The sequence below is a fragment of the Stylophora pistillata genome, chromosome 5 (assembly GCF_964205215.1).
Source record: "Stylophora pistillata chromosome 5, jaStyPist1.2, whole genome shotgun sequence".
Taxonomy (NCBI): Eukaryota; Metazoa; Cnidaria; class Anthozoa; order Scleractinia; family Pocilloporidae; genus Stylophora; species Stylophora pistillata.
The window spans coordinates 32819968-32839595 of record NC_142523.1 but is presented as its reverse complement, the minus strand read 5'-3'; the positions used below and the strand labels follow the sequence as shown (position 1 = coordinate 32839595).

The window sequence follows — 19628 nt, the reverse complement described above, 5'->3', positions numbered from 1 at the left end:
TTACTTTTTCTTTGTTTTTCTTGTTCTGTGTCTCGTTTTTGTTTCTCCATTTAAGTCTGTATCGTTTTGTCTTTGGACAGTTATCAGTAATTGGCCAGCGTTTAGGATGATGAAGGCAGGTCGTAATACGGTGGCCTTCCGAAATGATCGTCTGTGTCACCCCTATCGTCCCAAATGAAGCTCGAGAGATCAACATAAATTTTTGGAAACCAAGGGAAAAGATCGGTAACGATTTGGACGATGGAGAAACCTTCCAACGTTCGGATGTACGACCGCCCCGATCATCTCGATCAGTACTAACTTGGTGCGCCGATCAGGATGATGCAACACTGATCAAAAGAACATCAGTGCTTGAACTTGCCGAGTCGGCTGCATAGAGGACAATTCTTTCGTGATCGTTGCTTTGGTCCAAATAATTTACAAGCTTCTGTGTAAGGCAGTTTTCAATGTTGAGTCGGGGGACGTCCCCTGCTAAACAATATAGAAAAGACGTAGGAGACCACGCCGAGGACTTATCGTCCCAATCCGAAAATAAAAGAACATCTAACCATTTGCAAATGTCACAGCAAAGGCAGCACGTTCCCCTCAGTTATTTTAAGACCCTGAGTGTTGGTACGGTCTAGGGCTTTAACCTGTGACCTCCCGTAGGGCAGTGCGGCGCTCTACAACACCAGCTTTCTAGTCACGGTTGATAGCCGTGTAACAAGCATGAACACTTTCTGAGATGAAGTCGAACCCCCAAGGCTGTCTACGTTTAATAAAGTAATGTAAACTTACACCTTTTCGTTATGGAAAAGCAGTTATTGACGGAAACAACCACAGCAACTGAAGGTCAGTTCACAATTGGTGAGTTTTATTCCTTTTTTTCCCAGTTGGGGTATCTCGAACAAATCTCATTTGTTTCAAGCTCAACTCTACGCAAAATTCTGTAGACTTTCCATGCAGAGGACAGAATTCAAAACGACTAAAATACTACATACAGAGTCCTCAATTGTTTCACGGCTCGTTATGACTGACTGTGAAATTTGGGATAGAGCAGCATGGTCGAGCAGGATTTTGGAAAACGTTCGGCAAAAATAATCCAAGAGTTCAACAGTGTTAAATACAAAAATTGTTTTAAGAATGACTTATCTTAAATAAAATGACCTCTTGAACTGGTAACAATGGGAAAGAGAATTCAATATGATACCTATACACTAGATTTGATAAAGGGAACGAGAAATGTTTCCATCGTCACCTAAGTGATGGCTGTTTTAACACTAAATCCGTGACTTTCTCCAGTAGTTCAATTATGGGACTTGTCAGGGGAAACTTGGTGGAAAGTTTCTTCTTTACCACTGGCTTTCTGATGTAATATCTGCAACATTTATGAGACAACAAAAAATATTGATGGCAATGATTCATTAGAGATTTAAAGGTTCACCTATCTAATTTGCCCTTTCATTTCTTCTGCCCCTAATCATTTACTCTACGACAGTAATTCAAATGTCTATCATTTATGCTTGGGCGTTACAAAACAAATCTTCTTCAAATCATTTAACAACCAGTATCCGTTTTGTTTTGTTTTGTTTTTGGATTTGTCTTGCATTTTTTCAGTGTTAATTTTCATGTACTTTTTTAAAGACAGTGAAGTAAGTTTTTGATTACTACTACTCCGGTATGTCCCCTCTCACAAACCTCTGAATAATTCCACTTTCCTCGTCTGCAAGCCTTTGTAATTGATAAACCTTCTAGAGTATCTCAAAAAGCTTACTATAAGTTATCAAATATTACAAATGCAACAACAATTGCGGGAAAAATGGTACAAAAAGATTTTTTTTTTACTCGCGCCACGAACTACATCGAAAAGGACGGACTGTTCATAGTCTACTGCACTATCATGCCTAGATTCCTCTGCGTATCCAACTCGGATCTGATTCGCAACCACTGTACCATATTCCAGAAAATTATTGCGCAGGTAAAGTTGTCGGTAAAGAAGAACAGCTTCGGCGGGAGAGAGATATCGGCCAGAAGATGATACTAACAACGTTAAACGTTCCATGATTCTCTGTACACAATATTTCTGAAAATAGAAGGAAGAATATCAACTTTTGATTGTGAGACGCTGCTGTTGTCGTTGGATTGTCGTTCTTAAGATCCCTTAACCCTTCACCATTCAGATTGACCAGCAGCTAATTTCTTCCAACATTGTCGGTGCTAAATCAAACATCAAGGTCACGAGAATAAAGGATAATGGTTGCCGACTGAAGGAGCGCAATAAGAAATGTAGAAAGAACACTCTGGAGAATATGCATCCTGATGTTGTAAAAGTTTTAGGGGTTAAGATACGCACTAACCAACGTTAACAGATGCTAGTAAAAATCTACCGGCGTTCGATCACTAGTTCTGCTATCTGATTGGCCAACTTACTCGCCTGTAGCCTGAAAATGTGCGTTTGTAACCAAAATAAAAATTGAAAAAGACGAGTCTGTCTTGTTTTGACTTAAAAGTTTTAGATGACTAGAAGAAGCAAACTGTAAAGCATTTAGAATATTTCCGCTGTTCTCATCAACCATCTAGCGATGTGAAATTTGTGTTCACAATTTAGTTGCTAAATTAAATTGGTCATGGTCGTGTACTATTGGAACTTTGCTTATTTTAAGTCGGTTGGGTATTGTGTTCTATTGGAAAAGAAACGTTGTTGAATTCGTCAATTCCTCAACTTTTCTAAGTGGCAGCAAACCAAGCTGAAACGTTTCCTTTAAAGACACAGATTGACCAAAGTATGAACGAATAGACCGTAAATGTCAATCCCCGCCGTAAAGAAGGAAAACTGGTTTTTGTACGTTCCGAATAGAGCGGGTAGAAGTTTAGGAAAAGTGCCTTTCGCTACCTCGAAACGAATTGCAGTTGCATAAACTTTAAAATATTTGGTTACTCTTTTTGTCCAATGATATTATCTCAATTTGTATTTCTCTTTGTTTCGATAATTCTTGGAATGAGCATTCTTTTCTAAATGTTTGCTTCTGTTTTGCCTCAACCCGTTGACTGCCATGAGTGACCGAGACAGAATTTCTCCTTACAATGTCAATACAACATCAAGCAGACAAGTGATGAGAATAAAGAAAAGTAAGTCCGCAATGCGTACATGTGTGTCTTACGCAATTTATCTGCTTTTAGTGTCTGGTGTCATAATGAGCTTCTAGCTAATAATCTGATTATGGTTAGATAGTTTTCAATATTTTTCTTGCTCATCGATAAAAAACAAGATAACTAGCATACAATATACTGCTGAAATGTTCATTAAAGTTGAGGGTTGAGGGTTAATTGCCAAACTTTGTTGTGGAGGTCTCATTTCGACAACAAAGGTTACACTTGTAACATGAAGATTTTAGGTACTGAAAAAAACCTCAGCACTATATCACACAGTGGCCTGATAGATTCAGTCATGATTTGTTTACGTAACAAAGTGGAATTGGGTTCTGAAGTTTCTAGGTTAATCTTCTCTTCCAAGGCAAGTGATGTGAAATTAACTCCAGGGAAGCATGATATGAATATTTTTGGCATTTTGTGTACCAGTACATGAGGAACACGATATAATCTACACTAGAAGCCATTGGGAGCTTGATTTGGTTTGAATGTATGATTAGTTTTCCACAATACATACATGTAAGCATAGGTTTTCATTTATTATAATTATTCTATTTTGGTTTGAGTGTATTTTCAGTAAACAACACAGAAAAATTCAGTTAAGGTAGGTATAGATAAGGGGTTGCAAATGGAAGAATTTCAGGGAAAAAGATAGGTGTATAACAAGATCAGAACACAAGCAATATTTTAATGAATCATGTGTTGAGTAGTACATTACACTGACACTGCTAATAAGTTTTTAACCCAATAAGATTTACAATTTTACCGGGAGGTTTTTTTGACAGAAAGTTTATTATAGATAGAATTTCACCATAATAGATTTCAGGAACAGTAATCAGAGATATAATGACGCAAACATAACAGGGTTCAATGTACAGGTAAGCTAGTGCACAACAGTATCCTGATTTAAGGTATCAGAATTTTTAAGCATTTCTCATTATTGAAATTGTAATTTCATGCCTGTGTGTTTCCCAAATTCAAGCTATGTGGAGACATGAAATGAATAGGTGAACTTGACATCGTCATGTAAATGGTCAACTTGACATTGTATCAAAATTTGCTTTCAGGAATGCAGTTTTGTTATTTTTTTTTTCAATATACCTAAAATTTATCCAGGCTTTTGTTTATTTTGGTCAGCTAAAGGGTGCATCAATCAGCCCAACCTCCTTTGTATAAGTCTGATTGGTTTCCAGTGTGACCTAATTTACATTTGTGACTCAGTTTTGCGCTAGTAATACATGGAAAAGGCATCTAGCTGTTTTCAGCCAATCAAGAGTGTAATTTTTCATGTATATCAGTGTTGCGATGAATTACCTTAACTCAAATAGACTACCGGTATCAAATAAATAACTTAGATCATGACATAGTGCAGTTTACACTTTGTGTAAGCCACACAAAAAAACTAATTAGTTGATCCAATACCAAATTCTCAGATCAAACATCATAAGAATTGTTTGGCTGACAGTAATGAGAATTACTAATGAGATCATGGGAGTGAAAGAGTTAAGGAAGGTTTGTCTGTGAATTTGAAATTTTTGAGCTCATATAGATTGAATTTAAACACTCGAATCACCTAAAAAGCCTGAACCCCTTAAACAAGCAATTTTTGAAAGACCAAGCAAAATACTTGATGTCCTCAAGTGAAATACTTACTGCTTGTTCTTGAGCTTCAACAATCTTTATGAGCCAAAAAATGTTTAGGACATTGTCTTCTACTGAAAAGCAGTTGGCCTGAAATAACAAGAAACATAATCTCATAAAGTTATCATAAATTCAGTCCAGTTACTAAACATTGTTCACTATAAGAATATAAGGATGAGTTACAAGGTCAACCCTGCATCAAAGTTAACAATGAGTGACTAGCACCTGATTTCTCCTTACGATGTCATCCCTGAGTCATATATTAGAGTCACGAGAATGTAGGAAATGATCACCAACTAAAGAAGCTCTTGACTGTTTAACAAATTCTCCTTGTCATGAGCTTAGGAAACGTGTAAAGAAACAAAAATCTTAATAAACAACGCTGCGCATAACATCCATATTTATTTTCTCCATTTCTCTATACATCTCCTGTGATACTGGCAAGGAGAACTTGTTTGAAAATCAGAAAGTCCTTTTGATAGCGATCATTTATTTCATTCTCATCACCTAAAAGTTCAATTTAGGGGAGGTAGTTTCAGGAGAAATGAGTTGTTAGTCAGGAGTTAATGGTATTCAAACCTAACCTGATGCAGAGCACACATCAGTTCAAACAGAAGCGAAGTAGCATTGTCCAGAACTTCTCTCAATAATTTATCAGTCTGAAAAGAAACAGAAAGTACATTATATATAACTAATAACAGCACGTCTCATTACATTTTTTGATACAGAGGCATCCTTATGAGAATTACTTGGCAAGAAATTATTTCTAGAAATGGATTCCTTTAAGTCCCATGCAAAGGTGAGCGGGTACTGATACTTAAGTATCCTGGTGCCGATGTGGAGGTCCTGCCTTCTAGTGAGAACCCAGGAATCCACATACAGAAAATCACCATGAAGTGAACCCGCAGAGGATATAAATGGAGGACAACACAAAAAGTCCCTGGGTTTTTGATAAAGAGCATCTGCAACACATTCTATTTTATTTTTTTTCGCTAACACTTCATCACCCAAAAGGTCAGGACTCACTATATAGGATGGGGCCTGAGCCCGAGTTTGCTCGGCCATGCGCAGTTTAGTAGACTTACGACTTGTTAGTTGTGTCCTTGCTTATTTTGTTTGTGATACAACTAGGATGGACTGTAGCAACAGTGCACCCTTGTAGATGTATTTGAAAACAATAACCCTACCTCTTGTTCCCTACCTCCCACTGTAAACATGTTCTTGTCAGCTCCTGACAACAACAGTTGAGCTGCTGGAGAGATACCAACTGGTTGCTTTGATGTGGTTAAAGGATGAAGAACAATGCATTTGAGAAGATCCTTGATAGCTTGTCCTGTGTAAAAAGAAGCACTTCAACTGAGCCAGTGTCTGGACAAAAACCCTTTCCCTACCAGGACCCACTTTAGTGGGTCCAAAATATACCCACAAGAGAATGCGGCCGTGTTAAGAAATAAAGCCCTATAGGGGGGTAAAACAATTGCCTACAGAAAGAATAATAATATACGTATATGTGCACGATCCTTCGCAGTAAAGCACTATTTAAGCAATAGTGAAAATCAGACCTGAAAAAAATTCAGGCCTGTACGGGATTCGAACCACTGACCTCTGCGATACTAGTGCAGCGCTCTACCAATTGAGCTAAAAAGCCAACTGGGAGCAGGCCATCAAATTAATTCGACATAAACCCGTAGATGATAAATCAAACAACAAATGTATATGAAATACATATATATGAACTGCGGTTATGAAACGTATATGTGCACGATCCTTCGCAGTAAAGCACTATTTAAGCAATAGTGAATATCAGACCAGAAAAAAATTCAGGCCTATATACCCTTCAATTGAAGCCATTTGAGCGAATTTCGCGAGCAGTTTGTTAGTAATTTGAAAGTGTTTTTACGAAATTTTTCGACAGCTGTTTTTTAAAAATGGCGTCTGCTTCCTGTTCTCATTATTTAGAAGGTGAAGAGTTGGATTTTTTAGCGTCAGACGAAGAAGAAATTGAATTTGAAGGCTTCGATGTGGATGAAATGCCACTTTCGTTCTTTGGACGTGGAGACCACGAACAAGAATCTGACAGCGAGGAAGATGCCAGCTTATATGTCCATGATGAAAGTGACGAAGAAGATAGTGAGAGCGAATCATCTGACACGGAAGAACTAGTTTGGAGCGAAAATCTGACACCTCAGACCGATATTCCCTTCGATCAACGATGCGGTCCAGTCAGAAATTTACCGGCCGGCAAGAAGGCGATCGACTTTTTCGAGTTGTTTTTCACCGAACGTCTATATCGCTTGATTGTCCGCGAAAGTAATAGATACGCTCGACAGGAACAACAGCGTTTGGGCAAAGACCTTTATTGGAGGGAGCTGACAATCGATGAGTTTTGCACATGGCTTGGTTTATATTTTGCAATGGGACTCGCTCAAAAACCGTCGATCTCTGCTTACTGGGAGAGAAATAAAATAACATCAACTCCTGCCTTTAGAAAAACCATGCCCAGGCAACGGTTTGAAAGCATTTTACGCTTTTTACATTTTGTTGACAATAACTCTGCCCTGCCACACGAAGAGGAACGTGACCGATTGTTCAAGATAAGACCGGTTATCGAGGAACTACGTCGTCAGTTCCAGATAAATTATGTCCTCTCCAGAGAGGTTTCAATCGATGAAACAATGGTGAAATTCAAGGGGAGAAAGTTTTTCAGACAATTTCTTCCAAGCAAACCCATCCGATTTGGTTTCAAACTGTTTACGCTGGCGGAGTCCAAATCCGGATATATCTGGAGCTTTGAAATTTATACTGGTTGCAAAGGGGAGGCAGAGGAGAATCAAACAAAGAACGTTGTTGTTCGCCTCATGAGCCCACTTGAGGATAAAGGCTACCGACTATTTACTGACAATTTTTACACTAGCCCTGATCTCTATTTTACTTTGAGGGAACATGGTATTCAAGCTTGTGGGACTGTCAGACCAAACCGGAAGGACCTGCCAAAGGAAATCATGGACCATAATGGCCCTCTTGTCAAAAACTTACCCAGAGGTGCTTCCCTGTTTAGGCAAAAGGGAGACCTTATTGCAGCAACATGGGAAGACAAAAAGCCTGTTCATCTTATATCAACTGTTCCTGTTGGAAATGCTATGGACACAGCGAAGAGGAAGGTCAAAGAAAATGGCGCTTGGGAGGAAAAGGAATTTCAGTGCCCAGCTGCAATAAAGATGTACAATGAGCATATGGGGGGAGTAGACCTGGCAGATCACTGCATTGCAACCTACAAGAAGCACTTGAAGACATCTACTTGGTATTTGGCTTTATTCTATCACTGCCTCGAGCAAAGTTGTCTGAATGCATTTATTGTGAAGCAAGCTACCCCCGCCCATGTCAGGCCAAAGCATTCACAACTTCAATTTCGTGAAGACCTGATGACACAATTGATTGGGGGAAGGTCATATGTAAAGAAGGCAGGCAGGCCCTCAACACCTGTGGTTGCTGAAGCCAGGTTTGACCAAAGTCAATTTCATCATCTGGTGAAAACTGACAGGAAAAGAGCCTGCATCGTACATGTACAGGAAGTCCGCACAGTGTATCAGTGTGCTGTCTGTGAGCGGCCAATGTGTGTGGAACCTTGTTTCTTGAGTTATCACACTCTTCAGGATTTCAAATTCAATGATCCCTCAAAGACAAGATCAAAAAGTGGAACCAAGCGAGCAAGACAACATGTTGACTAAATATATACATTTTCATTACAAGATTTTCTGGAATGCAGTCTTGTTTCCATGGCAACCAACTAGAAATAAAACTGTTGGTTTAAAATAGCCATTAGTAAATTTTAAAGAGTATTAGACTTGTTTCTGGTTCTTTTCTGCTAAATTTGCTGAGTAAAAGTGCTGTTTTTGAATTTGTAATTTATAGTATTATTGCACAATATTTTTTAAATCTTTGCTGCAATTGTGGTTGGAGATACTGAGTAAGCTTAGTCAAAGAACCAATTCTGTGAAAACATTTTCAAAGTGTAATCTCTGAACATTGTTTTAGACATAAATATGATAAGTTTTGAGCACTTTGGACAAATCTGTAGAGCTTTTACCTAAGCTGGTGCCTTTTTTGACAACAAATATAGCTGTTCAATTTGATTGACAGGAGTCATATTCTCCATGGCAACATACAAATAGTGTAAATAACCCATCTTTGGAAAGCTGAACTTTCCAGGATCACAAAAACATCTATTTAAAACCACTTTCTTGTTAATCAAGATCATAAATGCTTGCTTGTTTTTATCCATGACAACCTTGATCTAATTTTCCTGAAATAATTCGGTAGGGAAAGGGTTAACAGAGTGACTTGTGTACAAATAATATTTTGACTAGCCTGCTTGCGGGCAGTAGTTTGTGTTTTCAAGTGCGAGATTCAGCTCAGCGAATATTCAGTCCAGGTTCAAGCCCTGCATGGCCAGGAACATTGTGTTGTTCTTAGGCAAGACACTTTACTCTCGTCACTTCATATTGCTATGGAAACTGGAGTTAAGTGCTTACCTGAAGGGGCCTTGGAATCTTCCCGCAAAACATGTGAGAAAGGTTGTTGTAAAGTAGTCACTTACAATAATTAAGATGCCTAAGCATCACCAACTTACTTGTGTGCTTTTATGACCATCAATCATGTAGATAGAATGTCTGTCTCACGAAACAGACATACAAGTGTCTTCAACAACACCACAACAAAGCTGCAAATGATTAAAAGAGAAATTTCAACCAAACCTGAAAGTACAAAAATCCAGAGGGGAATTAGAGGGTTTTTTCCGAAAATCGAAAGAAACTACCGCACAAAATTTACGTCCAATTGGGAGCAAATAATTGTGCCAGGATAAGTGCTATTTTAAATGACCATATTTTTTGGGAAAGAAAGTACTTGTATGAGTGACAGCAAGATTATTAAAAACAGCTGCTGAGGGCCCAAAATAATTTCCAAAGAAATAAAACTCACTTTGAACTCTTTTACATCTTATGGTCTAATTTGCTGTCTTCTTCGTTTTCTCACCGTCTCAACCATACAGACTAGACTAGACACCCTGTATCCCCCGTTATGTTGGAAAAAGGGGTCCACTGGGCCCTCTTTCACCAATTTCTTAGAATAAAAACCATCAGTGCAAGGCGCATTTAATTTGCCAAAAAAAAAAAAAAAGAAATTCAACCGCTAATAGAACTGAGTTACAGGAGAGCAAATATTTTCTGTTCCGCATGGCCTAACTCAGCATTAAGCATTTTATCAACATGATTGTCGCTCTATTTCTATCTTCAGGGTTTGTACACTTTTTCAGGCCAAAGATTCAAGGACTTTTCAAGGACTTTCCAGGACCCTACTTAGAAATTTCAAGGACTTTTTGCAATGACAATTTTACCTCAAAACCAAGAGAAACAACTATGTTTTGGGTTTACCGATGGTGCAAAACAAAAGCAGGTATTTTTCGATGTTGTTCAATAAAAAATCAAGGACTTTCAAGGACCCTAAACAAAATTCAAGTACTTTCAAGGCCTTGAAATTGGCCTCCTGAAATTCAGGGGTTTTCAAGGGTTTTCAAGACGCATACGAGCCCTGTATCTTTCTAGTTTTAGTCGCAGCTCGCTTTTCCAACCCCTGCTCGCATAATCTCATGCAGCCCTCATAGGGATATTTTTCATTTGCCGCAACCAGTTTCCCCAGGCTTATTGGATTCAATATGCACTACCCTCATATCCTACACTGCACCTTTCAAAAGTTTTAAGTCAAACTATAAGTAGCATCTCTTGTGCTCTTCGCAAGGTTCCTTTGTCGAGTTTATCACCTTCTTAGTAACATTGACAGACATGAGCCAGCCATTTTGAAATGTAGCACCCCTGCTTAGTATAATTGTCACGTGTGAGGTGATTATAGCGAGATGGATCACAATCCCTGACTAATCAGAGTGCAAAAATCCCTTTCATCATCAGTGTAATTATTCTAATTTTCAAAATGTTGCACAGAGCAACATGGGTGATATGAAAATAACACTTACTCAAGCTTATCCTCTCTATTGCTTCCTTTCTTTTGCGATGATTGGCTGCGGGATTGAGGCATGTATTGCTGTAGTTGACCCACCATGAACACAAAGAGATCTGCTGACTTACCGTACCTTCCAAAAGTATTTTTTTAAGTTAAAACTCTTCTCTGCGGCCGTGAAAAGCTCCTGGATGAGAATAAATGTCTTCTCCATGATATGCGATTGAGGGATTTCTGTCTTCAGCTGATTAAACAGGTGCAATAACTGTGAACTGAAAAAGAATATGAGAATAACATTAAGGACTCAAATCTAACTAATATTTAGTAGCCATCAGCCCTCAATTTATAATTTTTTTTTTGCTGTGGGCTGTTTGCTCCACACAAGCCGGGTTCTCTTAAAACTGGACAGTGACCTAAGGTTGGGCAATACAGCTGCAAATTGTATTAGTAATAAAAATGCACCTGTTTTAAATATTAGCAAAGTGTTTCCTGAGGAGAGTTTTTACATACATGTACTTAAATGAAAAAGAGAACAGAATTGTACATGAAAAAAAAAAAAAAAAGACAGAACTCAAACGACAAATACATGTAAATAGATAAATCAGCATCAATTGCATAAAAGGAAAATCAACAATCAACTAGTGGTCTGACCAAGTTGCATTTATTTGACAGACCTTCTGTCCCCAACTTTTGAATATCAGCATGTTATTAAATAAATGTATGTAATACTTACTTGTCAACTTTGTTTGATCCAGTGGGTGAAGTTGGTGTGGAACTCCTTCGACCGTGACGGAGTGTAGATTTCTGAAGAAAGAGGCAGTCAAAATTTATAATCAATTAACCCTAAAAATTATTTACATTACAAGTGTACAACACAGGTATCATGTGCAACAGATTTCTTTCTTTGGACCTAAGTTTTGACAACAAGATTCACATGTTCTGTCTGCTCATCACTTGAAGCTAGTAAAAACAGTGCTGGTTAAGTCAACCAAAACACCTGACTAGTGTAACACCTTTACATGGCTAGTTTTTAATTACCCCATTTTATCAAAATCCCTAGTTGAAAATCCTTCTATTACTGAGACTCTCAAAGAAAATTCAGGGCTCAACATCAATGGTAGCTAACTAGCCACAGACTAGTAGAAATTCAGTTTTGGCTAGTGGTGTTTGATTTCCACTCGCCAGTTTGGCTAGTAAAGAAACTGAAACAGTTGTCACATCTAAGTTGTCACTTGGCTAATAAGTTGAAAAGTTAATGTTGATCCTGAAATATGTTCAGCAGAAATTTGTTTCCCAGTTTTAAGAAGAATGGAAAACAAAGTGTTACAAAAGCAGCTTTACATGTGTGAATCAAGTTCATTTTCAAAATGTGCAGAAAGGTTAATGCACTGTAATTTTTCTAATGCCAACTGTGTACACATAGGAAATATAATCTGATTAGTTCCCAGTCTTGCACATAATCTGACAAAACAACAATGGCTCCACAATAACCTGGTGGCCCCTTATATCTTTATAGCTCTAAATTTCAAACTTATTGTAAGCCCTTGAGACATGAGGGTTAGTTTACTAAGACTACACAATGTACAGCGTGTAGCTCTTTCATGCGAAGAAGCCCAAACTGCCATAATCTGAAGTGGTTGCTCATAACGGCATTTTCTGTGCTGAAGCCTGTTTTCCATATGTACATGTCGGGAAAAGCCCCTATGATTCCCATTTTCACTGTTTCCTAACTGTCCCAAAGTTTTCAGACAAAAAATTATAGAGGTTGTAGAAAGTGGATGCTCCGTCAACACATCCCACAATTCTGTAATGATCAACAATCACTTGCTACATGTATATTTGGAAACTTCAATTTTCACTGTTAAAGAATTCAACAGTAATTTTGGCTCACTACCAGTCCTTCAGTTGCTTAGCAAATCAGTACCCTTGAATCACAGATATCTTTGAATTTACCGAAATGTTCGCAAAATCTGGGACGAATGCGAAACAAAATTACCAGTCACCATTGATTTTCCCATTTTTTTGTCTAAAGAGTTAAAGTTCAGTAAATAGAGCATGTAGAACTTTGTTAACACACATGATGCACACCCACACAGCTTACTAAAAAGGAAAAAAAAAAGAACTTACCGAAATGCAATTGTTCCAGGCGCTTTTAAGATGCATGTACATTGGTGATTTTTCTGAAAGGATGTATAAGTCCATCTCCATCAATTCGAATTTCTTGTTAGCAGAATAATTGCCTCCATCATCAGAATTATAGTCCAATTCTTCCCCACTGTCTACAGAGCCATTACTGTCACTTCCGTAACGACTCCTCCCATATGGACCACTAGCGGAATCCACTGACTTTTGTCTGCTAAAACTAGTTGATGAATCCTGGTGAGAAATTTCAAGTTCACTACTGCTAGAGCTACAATTTCATTCATCATAGTCATTGTTAGTTCTCATCTACTGTGAAGCCAACGGTTTCTTTCTTCTTTGCTTAGCAACACTTCACGATTTCAGTCTTGCGCTTGAACTAGACTGCACGATCATTGATTGATGACCAGGTGGAGGTGGCAGAAGGAGTCGCCTGCTCTGAGGAGATGTAGAAACAGCTCCAATATTACTAGCTGACCCTGAATACAATTTGCTGCTGCGTTCATGCCTCAGATGTCGGAGATCAGGGTCTGAGGCACTTCAATGAAGACTGGTTGTCTGTACTGAGAGATGCTGCGTCGTGACTGGATGGCTTTCTACACGTCCCATAGATGTTTTAGATTTAAGGTTACCTCCCACTTGGGGTGCTGTATCCACTCTTAAAACTGGAGAAGTACTGAGAATGGAAGATGATTGGAGAGCTAACTTCGATGGTGAATTGTTTTCACTAGGTGGAATGGCTATCGATTGGCTTGATGCCATTTGCTTAAAAATCTTTTTGTAAACTATCAGAATGTGTTGGTTTTTGGTCTTCAAATCTCCTCTAAGAGATTCTGCAACATCATAAACCTAGAAGAAAAATTATCATGTATTAATGAGTAATCATTAAATTTTTTTTAAAATAGCCTCTTTTCTGATCAACAATTTCAAGGATTCTTTTATCACTTATTTAGAATAGTCCACCATTACTTGCAATTATTCAAAGATAATTATTGTTTTTACTTTCTCTTGGGATTTACAATCATCTTGACAGATTAATTAAATCAAAAAAAATTCCAAAGCTGGATTTTGCATAGGAAATACAAAGTGTATTACAGGTTACTCAGATATAGGAAACGCCAAAAGAAAATCAGTGTAAGCACTGAAGTTAGATTCTTCAAGTGCTGGATACCAGAACATTAATTTTTATGGATTATTTCACTTTACAGATATCAATTTTCCAATTAAAAATGCTTATAAAAACAAGTCTCTGTAAGAATTAAACATCTTAGGAAATGAAAATTTTCAACCCCTCTTCAAACCTTGCACGCAGTTAGGCACTCAGGGGGAATGCACAAAAATGCTCTTTTTAAAGATTGCAGCAGTCTTGTTGCCATGGTAACAACGGCTGCTTGTTTGAGGCCTGGGGCCTCATTCCCATGCAAAAACATTTAAAAAAAGAGTGAAGTGTTGATTTCTGTATCTCAAGCTAAATACAACATTACAGATTGGTACTTCTACCATATATAGCGACATCGTTTATCTTGACTTTGACACATTCAATTTACCCAGAGAGTGAATGTGAACACACCAATAGATTATTTATCTCGGTACAGTTTCGGTCATTTTTTTTCGGTCTCAGACAAACGAAGCGTGCAAGGCTTGGAAAGAATATTATATTATGAGCAATATCCCGAAGAGATCTCACCTCTGGTTGTCATCTTTTAATAAAAGTGACCAGCCTTTGTGGAGGGCTGCTTGAGGTAACTACAATCATATCGTCTTCAAATCGTGTGCATACCATCCAGATTCCGAGTGCCGCAACTTCTTTCACGGGAATTTGAGCAATTTGACATCCTCTGTAGATACACTAGCTGATCTACTCGAAACTATCCCATCACCAGTCATTTGTCATAAACGTGTACGTTATCACGATGGCGTGACGCTGTATTTCTCCATAAAGTTTCCCTCGGTCGCTCCAAAGAAGACGAGAAATGGACATTTTTCTATATTTCATGAGATCTCCGCGCATTCTGAAATAAAATAAAACCAAAAAACATAAAGAGAAGTGGAAGACTTTGGTTGAATGCGGCAGAGCTGAATAAATAAAATTGCTCACGTCAGGGGGTATGCGGTTAACAACGCGGGCTCAAGTGTCCTAGGTCTAAAATTTAGCGAACCGGAAATTAATAAAGGCTGACTTTTAAAGCCGAGGAACTCTGTTTTCGCCGAAGGCATTTTCCTATTTCCAGAGGTTTTAGGAAGAAAATTAATTTTTGAAAATTTTTAGGGGGTGTATCAAGTTTTTGGAGGTTGTTCTGTAAAAGAAAAGCGGCAAGGAAAATGACGCCTTAAAGCGGAGGATTCTCTTCTCTTATAGTAGCCGTATTAAATCATCCCCCTGGAGCAGATATCAACATCCGTGAGCATTTGTTTAACTCTCTGGCCCGGGCTGAATCTATTTACCCGAACTGTGCGCTTATTTTAGCCAGCAATTTTAACCGCCTCGATGTCACGCGGCTTATAAGGGATTTTCATCTTGGGAACGTGTTCACGTGAGATCCAAGCAATATCAAAATTTGAGTCTACATGGTACTCTCCAGAATTTGATACTAGCGAGCTTAAGATCCCACGACGGCAGACAACTGGGACGGCAAGCGGCAGTGAAGTTACCGCCAGAATTAATTCCGGCTGCCGTCGTTGTGAGGTTTCCCGCCGCAGCGGCCTTGTCTGTGATGTGAAGAAAGCCATTTTTCCGTTGTGGCTAAAACGTGAGTAAACTTTAGCAAAATAACGCCATTTTAACTAACTTTGGGCGAAAATTGTTGGCAATTTTAACAGTTTATTATTATGAGAGGATGTCTGTGAAATGGCTGAGCAAAAAAAAACATTTGTTCATGGAAATTTGAAATAATTCGTTTGCCTTTCTCATAAATAGTTCGTCACTAAAACTAGCTCGATGTCAAAAAGCAACCCAGTAAGTTTTACAATTTCACCATTTCTCTTTATTTCGATGGAAAATTCTTACACTAGTTCGGACATAAATTGATGGCCATGATATTATTCCAGGAGTCTTTTCTGGAGTCTAACCGACCACTAACTATGGTTCATCTGAGAAAATTTTCATAGTCAACAGTTTCGGTAATGTTTTTCAGCCATAAAAAACGTCCTTGATTAAGCGTGAAAAGTTTGCTTCAGAAAATTGGTTTAACATTTATCATCATGATAAGATTAGACCTGTATTATGCTGCTTTGCATACATGTCTATGCTTAGATTCAGACTTTTCCCGTGTTTAAAAGGTCACTTACGAATACCAACGAGGGTACGCTAATCTTCTTAACAAAAGAGAAAGGCATTCAATTCCATCGTTTAGAGTCCCTTGTTCACATGCATACGAATCAAGCCGCCCCATTACGTCTGCGAGAATAGGTATGTCCCTTTTTCGGTAACGATCTCTGCCAAGCACTCACTTCCGTCGAGTCCTTCTTAGTCAAAATATTTGAATTCTGGTAGGGATAATCGAGACTATTTGAAATGCTGGCATCATTCAACAGTAAAAATTCATCTTCTGAATGTCACCATCATCGAAACTTTCGATCAAACATGATCCACGAACCTTTCTATAGGTATCAATTGCTTTTCCTAAACTTCGAAGAGGAGAGCGAGTCAAGCCGCCGTCGCGCGCGTTATCGTAAGGCTATTTTTCGTGCCATTGCAAAGGCGATCTCTCCCCAAGCCCCCTCGACCAAGTCTGCCGTCCCAGATGTCTGCCGTCGTCGGATCTCAAGCTCGTTCACTATTTTGTGTACATACTGGTATTAGTCATAACCAGGAGCCCATCACTTGTCTTAGCTAACCGCCTCCCAGTTAGCTCAATGGATAGAGCGCTGGACTGCTGTGCGGGAGGTCGAGGGGAGTTCAAGCCCTGGCCGGACCAACACTTAAGGAGAATATGCTACCTTTATGAAGTGAAAGAGATGGTTAGATATTCTAGTCCTCTCGGATAGGGACGAATAAATGGAGGTCCCGTCTCCTACAGGGTTAGGGGTTAGAGACGTTAATTTCCCACGCACGAGATTACTGTGTGATGGATGTCCTCCCCTGGGGTGGGATGAGTGGGATTTATTGGGTGGACTACTCGCATGGTTCGCATATGTTCCGTTCTAGTCCTACCCTACTGCGGGAATGCATTGAAAATGGTTAGAAAAAGAAAAGTTAAGAACCTGCCAAATATTTTTTCCAACGTCCGAACAGTTCACAAGATACAGTGGTTCGAGTGAGAAGACACAATTTTAGTAGAATCGCATCATTGAATACAATCTCGCATTCTGATTGGCTAACGAAGCGAGGTCTTGAGCGTGGAATTGCGAGTTGAAAACGAGGCTAAGTGAAATTGTTTCCCATCTACGTCACTAAGACCAAAAACTATCGTCAAATAAATTGTTACAAAGTTTGGTTTCTAAGTCAATTTAAAATGTTTTCAAAACCATTGTCAATTTCTGTTAAGAGCAAAAACAAAAAAAGCGTTTTCAAAGTGAGCTTGAGGTTCTTCCTAGTTTTGAACTGAACTTCAAATTCTTAGAGAGGCATAAAAAACCTCTTTCGCTCGAGACAACCCGAAAGCGAGAAAATCCTGTGAACACGGCCCAGAAAAAACAATCTCCGAGCTAACAAGTCACACCTACCCGGGTTCAATATCCATCTGCAGCCATAATCTTTTAGAAAAACAAGAAAGGATGTCAAGCAAGTTGGCTGGGTTTTCACTCGTACTACTACGACTGTCACAGCTACGCCAGCGACGGTCCACGCACTACAGGCTTTGCGAGAAATTTATGGCAACAGCCTTGCACTTCCATCAGTAGTTGGCAATAACACAACATCAATGAATAACTGCATTGATGATCTAGCAGTAAGAGTTCTAGGTGGATTGTTCACCAATGTATCGTTCAACAACTCTCCAGTGAATATCTCCATCAACTATTAAACTTTCAGTCGAATGCTTACCCCAGCGATTCAGCTAATAGCAGTCGCCTGTAGTGAATTTCTACAAATAAAAAGATTAAAGTCTTCAATTTTCATGAAACACTTCTTTGTTTAAAAAGGAATAAAAAAATCGATCAATACAAGTAGTTGCACCTCAAGGCATTTACCTTATACGCTGTGCCTATGTCCGGCAGCCGAATAGTGTTTTCAAAATACTCCGTGTCCGGCAGTCAATTTCTTTTCTAATTTTCTGTTAATAATAACAAAGCCTTCTTTAGATGGCTGAAAACTTCACTATTTCCATCGTAGTGTGAGTTTTTGTGAGCTCGGCAACCGGTATGCCGGTATTCATAACTTTGAAGCTCGCCGCAAGCTTCTGGACAAGAAATTGAAAATACTCCGTGTCCGGCAGTCGAATATTTTCCCGAATATTAAGTCATTACACTCAATATAGTCGAGGTATACCATCCTAGGCGGTGTTAGTTGTTTCATTATTACGATTATATTTTTCTTCTTTTTCTTTTTATGTATTTTTTAAAAGCAAAATGCTTCCTTCGTTTGTTTTCCTCATTATTTTTATCATTTTTCAAGAAGAAAATCGCGTGAATGTTCAAATACAAGCTGTTAGCTGACTTACCCTAAGGAAAGAAGATGGGCAAACAGGGGTGGGGTGGGGAGAAGGTAAACCATTTAACTCCCAAGGTCTGATTGTGAACTCTCCGCTCCAAGTGCTACAAACAGGGGTGGGGTGGAGAGAAGGTAAACCCTTTAACTCCCAAGGTCTGATTGTTACCTCTCCCCTCTAAGTGCTGCATACAGGGGTGGGGTGGGGGGAAGATAAAACCTTTAACTCCTAAGGTCTGATTGTTACCTCTCCCCTCTAAGTGCTACATATTTCTTTGTAAAGTAAATACAATAATTCGATGTTATATAGATATAACAACTTCGAATTTCTACCTGATGAGTTTGAGCATTCTCATTACCTGTTTCCTGGATAACGTATGCATATTGTTGGGAGAATTTTCAAAGTAATCACTTCTGGGAGTTCAAGTTAACCAATCTCTCTTCCCCTTGGTTACCTTTTTTAAAAGGACTAAATACATAAAAAACAACAACAATAACAGTACGTGGTTGGTTTCCGGCGTTTCGTCTTCAAAATGACTCTTCAAATAATTTCGGGCATTTTCAGACAAGATCGTTGAGCGTCGCGCTCGGAGTCTCGTTTGCAAACATCTGTTGATACCTTGAACTATGTAAAAATGACTGTACTCTTATGAAATAGAGACCAAATGACAGAAATAAAGAGCAAAATAGAGAAAGGTTCTGTTAATCTTTACGTAGATATGTTTGAAATCTTCTGTTGCTGCCAATCTCGTGCAGTCAGTTCTGCGTGTTGCAATTACATTGGCAAACGCACAACCAATTTGTTGTTTTGGTATGTATGTCATGTTGTGGTTATTGTAACTGTAGCCAGTTTTTGTTGCCTGTCCAGGCCTCCGCCTTTGGTTTTTGGCGCCCTTTCTGGTCACGTGACCATGTTAGTTAAGCGGTAGTGTGGTCGACTAACGATTCGCAGTTGGATATTTTAGATCGTTTTGGGCGCTCGTTTAGCGTATTTTTTCCAGAATTTATTGTATTTCAAGGCTGGACAAGGTTAGATTTCATCTGTTTTCAATTTTTGCTGCCTTTTTGTGATTTGTATTTGCTTTAAATTCGATTTTATTTACGACATCGATCGTCACCC

General features: G+C 38.7%; 1 protein-coding gene and 1 pseudogene across 2 annotated transcripts in view; one reads left to right on the top strand and one right to left on the bottom strand.

Annotated features, from left to right (window-relative positions):
* Positions 1-832: 832 nt before the first annotated feature.
* Positions 833-15651, bottom strand: LOC148731530 (uncharacterized protein C12orf56 homolog; annotated as a pseudogene). Its single transcript, XR_016001987.1, has 10 exons — positions 15574-15651; positions 12910-13770; positions 11516-11586; positions 10799-11054; positions 9393-9490; positions 5958-6103; positions 5355-5429; positions 4783-4860; positions 1884-2062; positions 833-1357 (listed from the first exon to the last, which is right to left on the bottom strand). The product of XR_016001987.1 is annotated as an uncharacterized protein C12orf56 homolog (transcript).
* Positions 15652-19344: 3693 nt separating this feature from the next.
* LOC148731529 (uncharacterized) overlaps positions 19345-19628 on the top strand; it is a 7396-nt gene continuing 7112 nt past the window's right edge. Inside the window, exon 1 of the mRNA XM_088760521.1 lies at positions 19345-19537. The gene's annotated coding sequence lies outside the window, so the exon portion shown is untranslated. The remainder of the gene's footprint in view (positions 19538-19628) is intronic.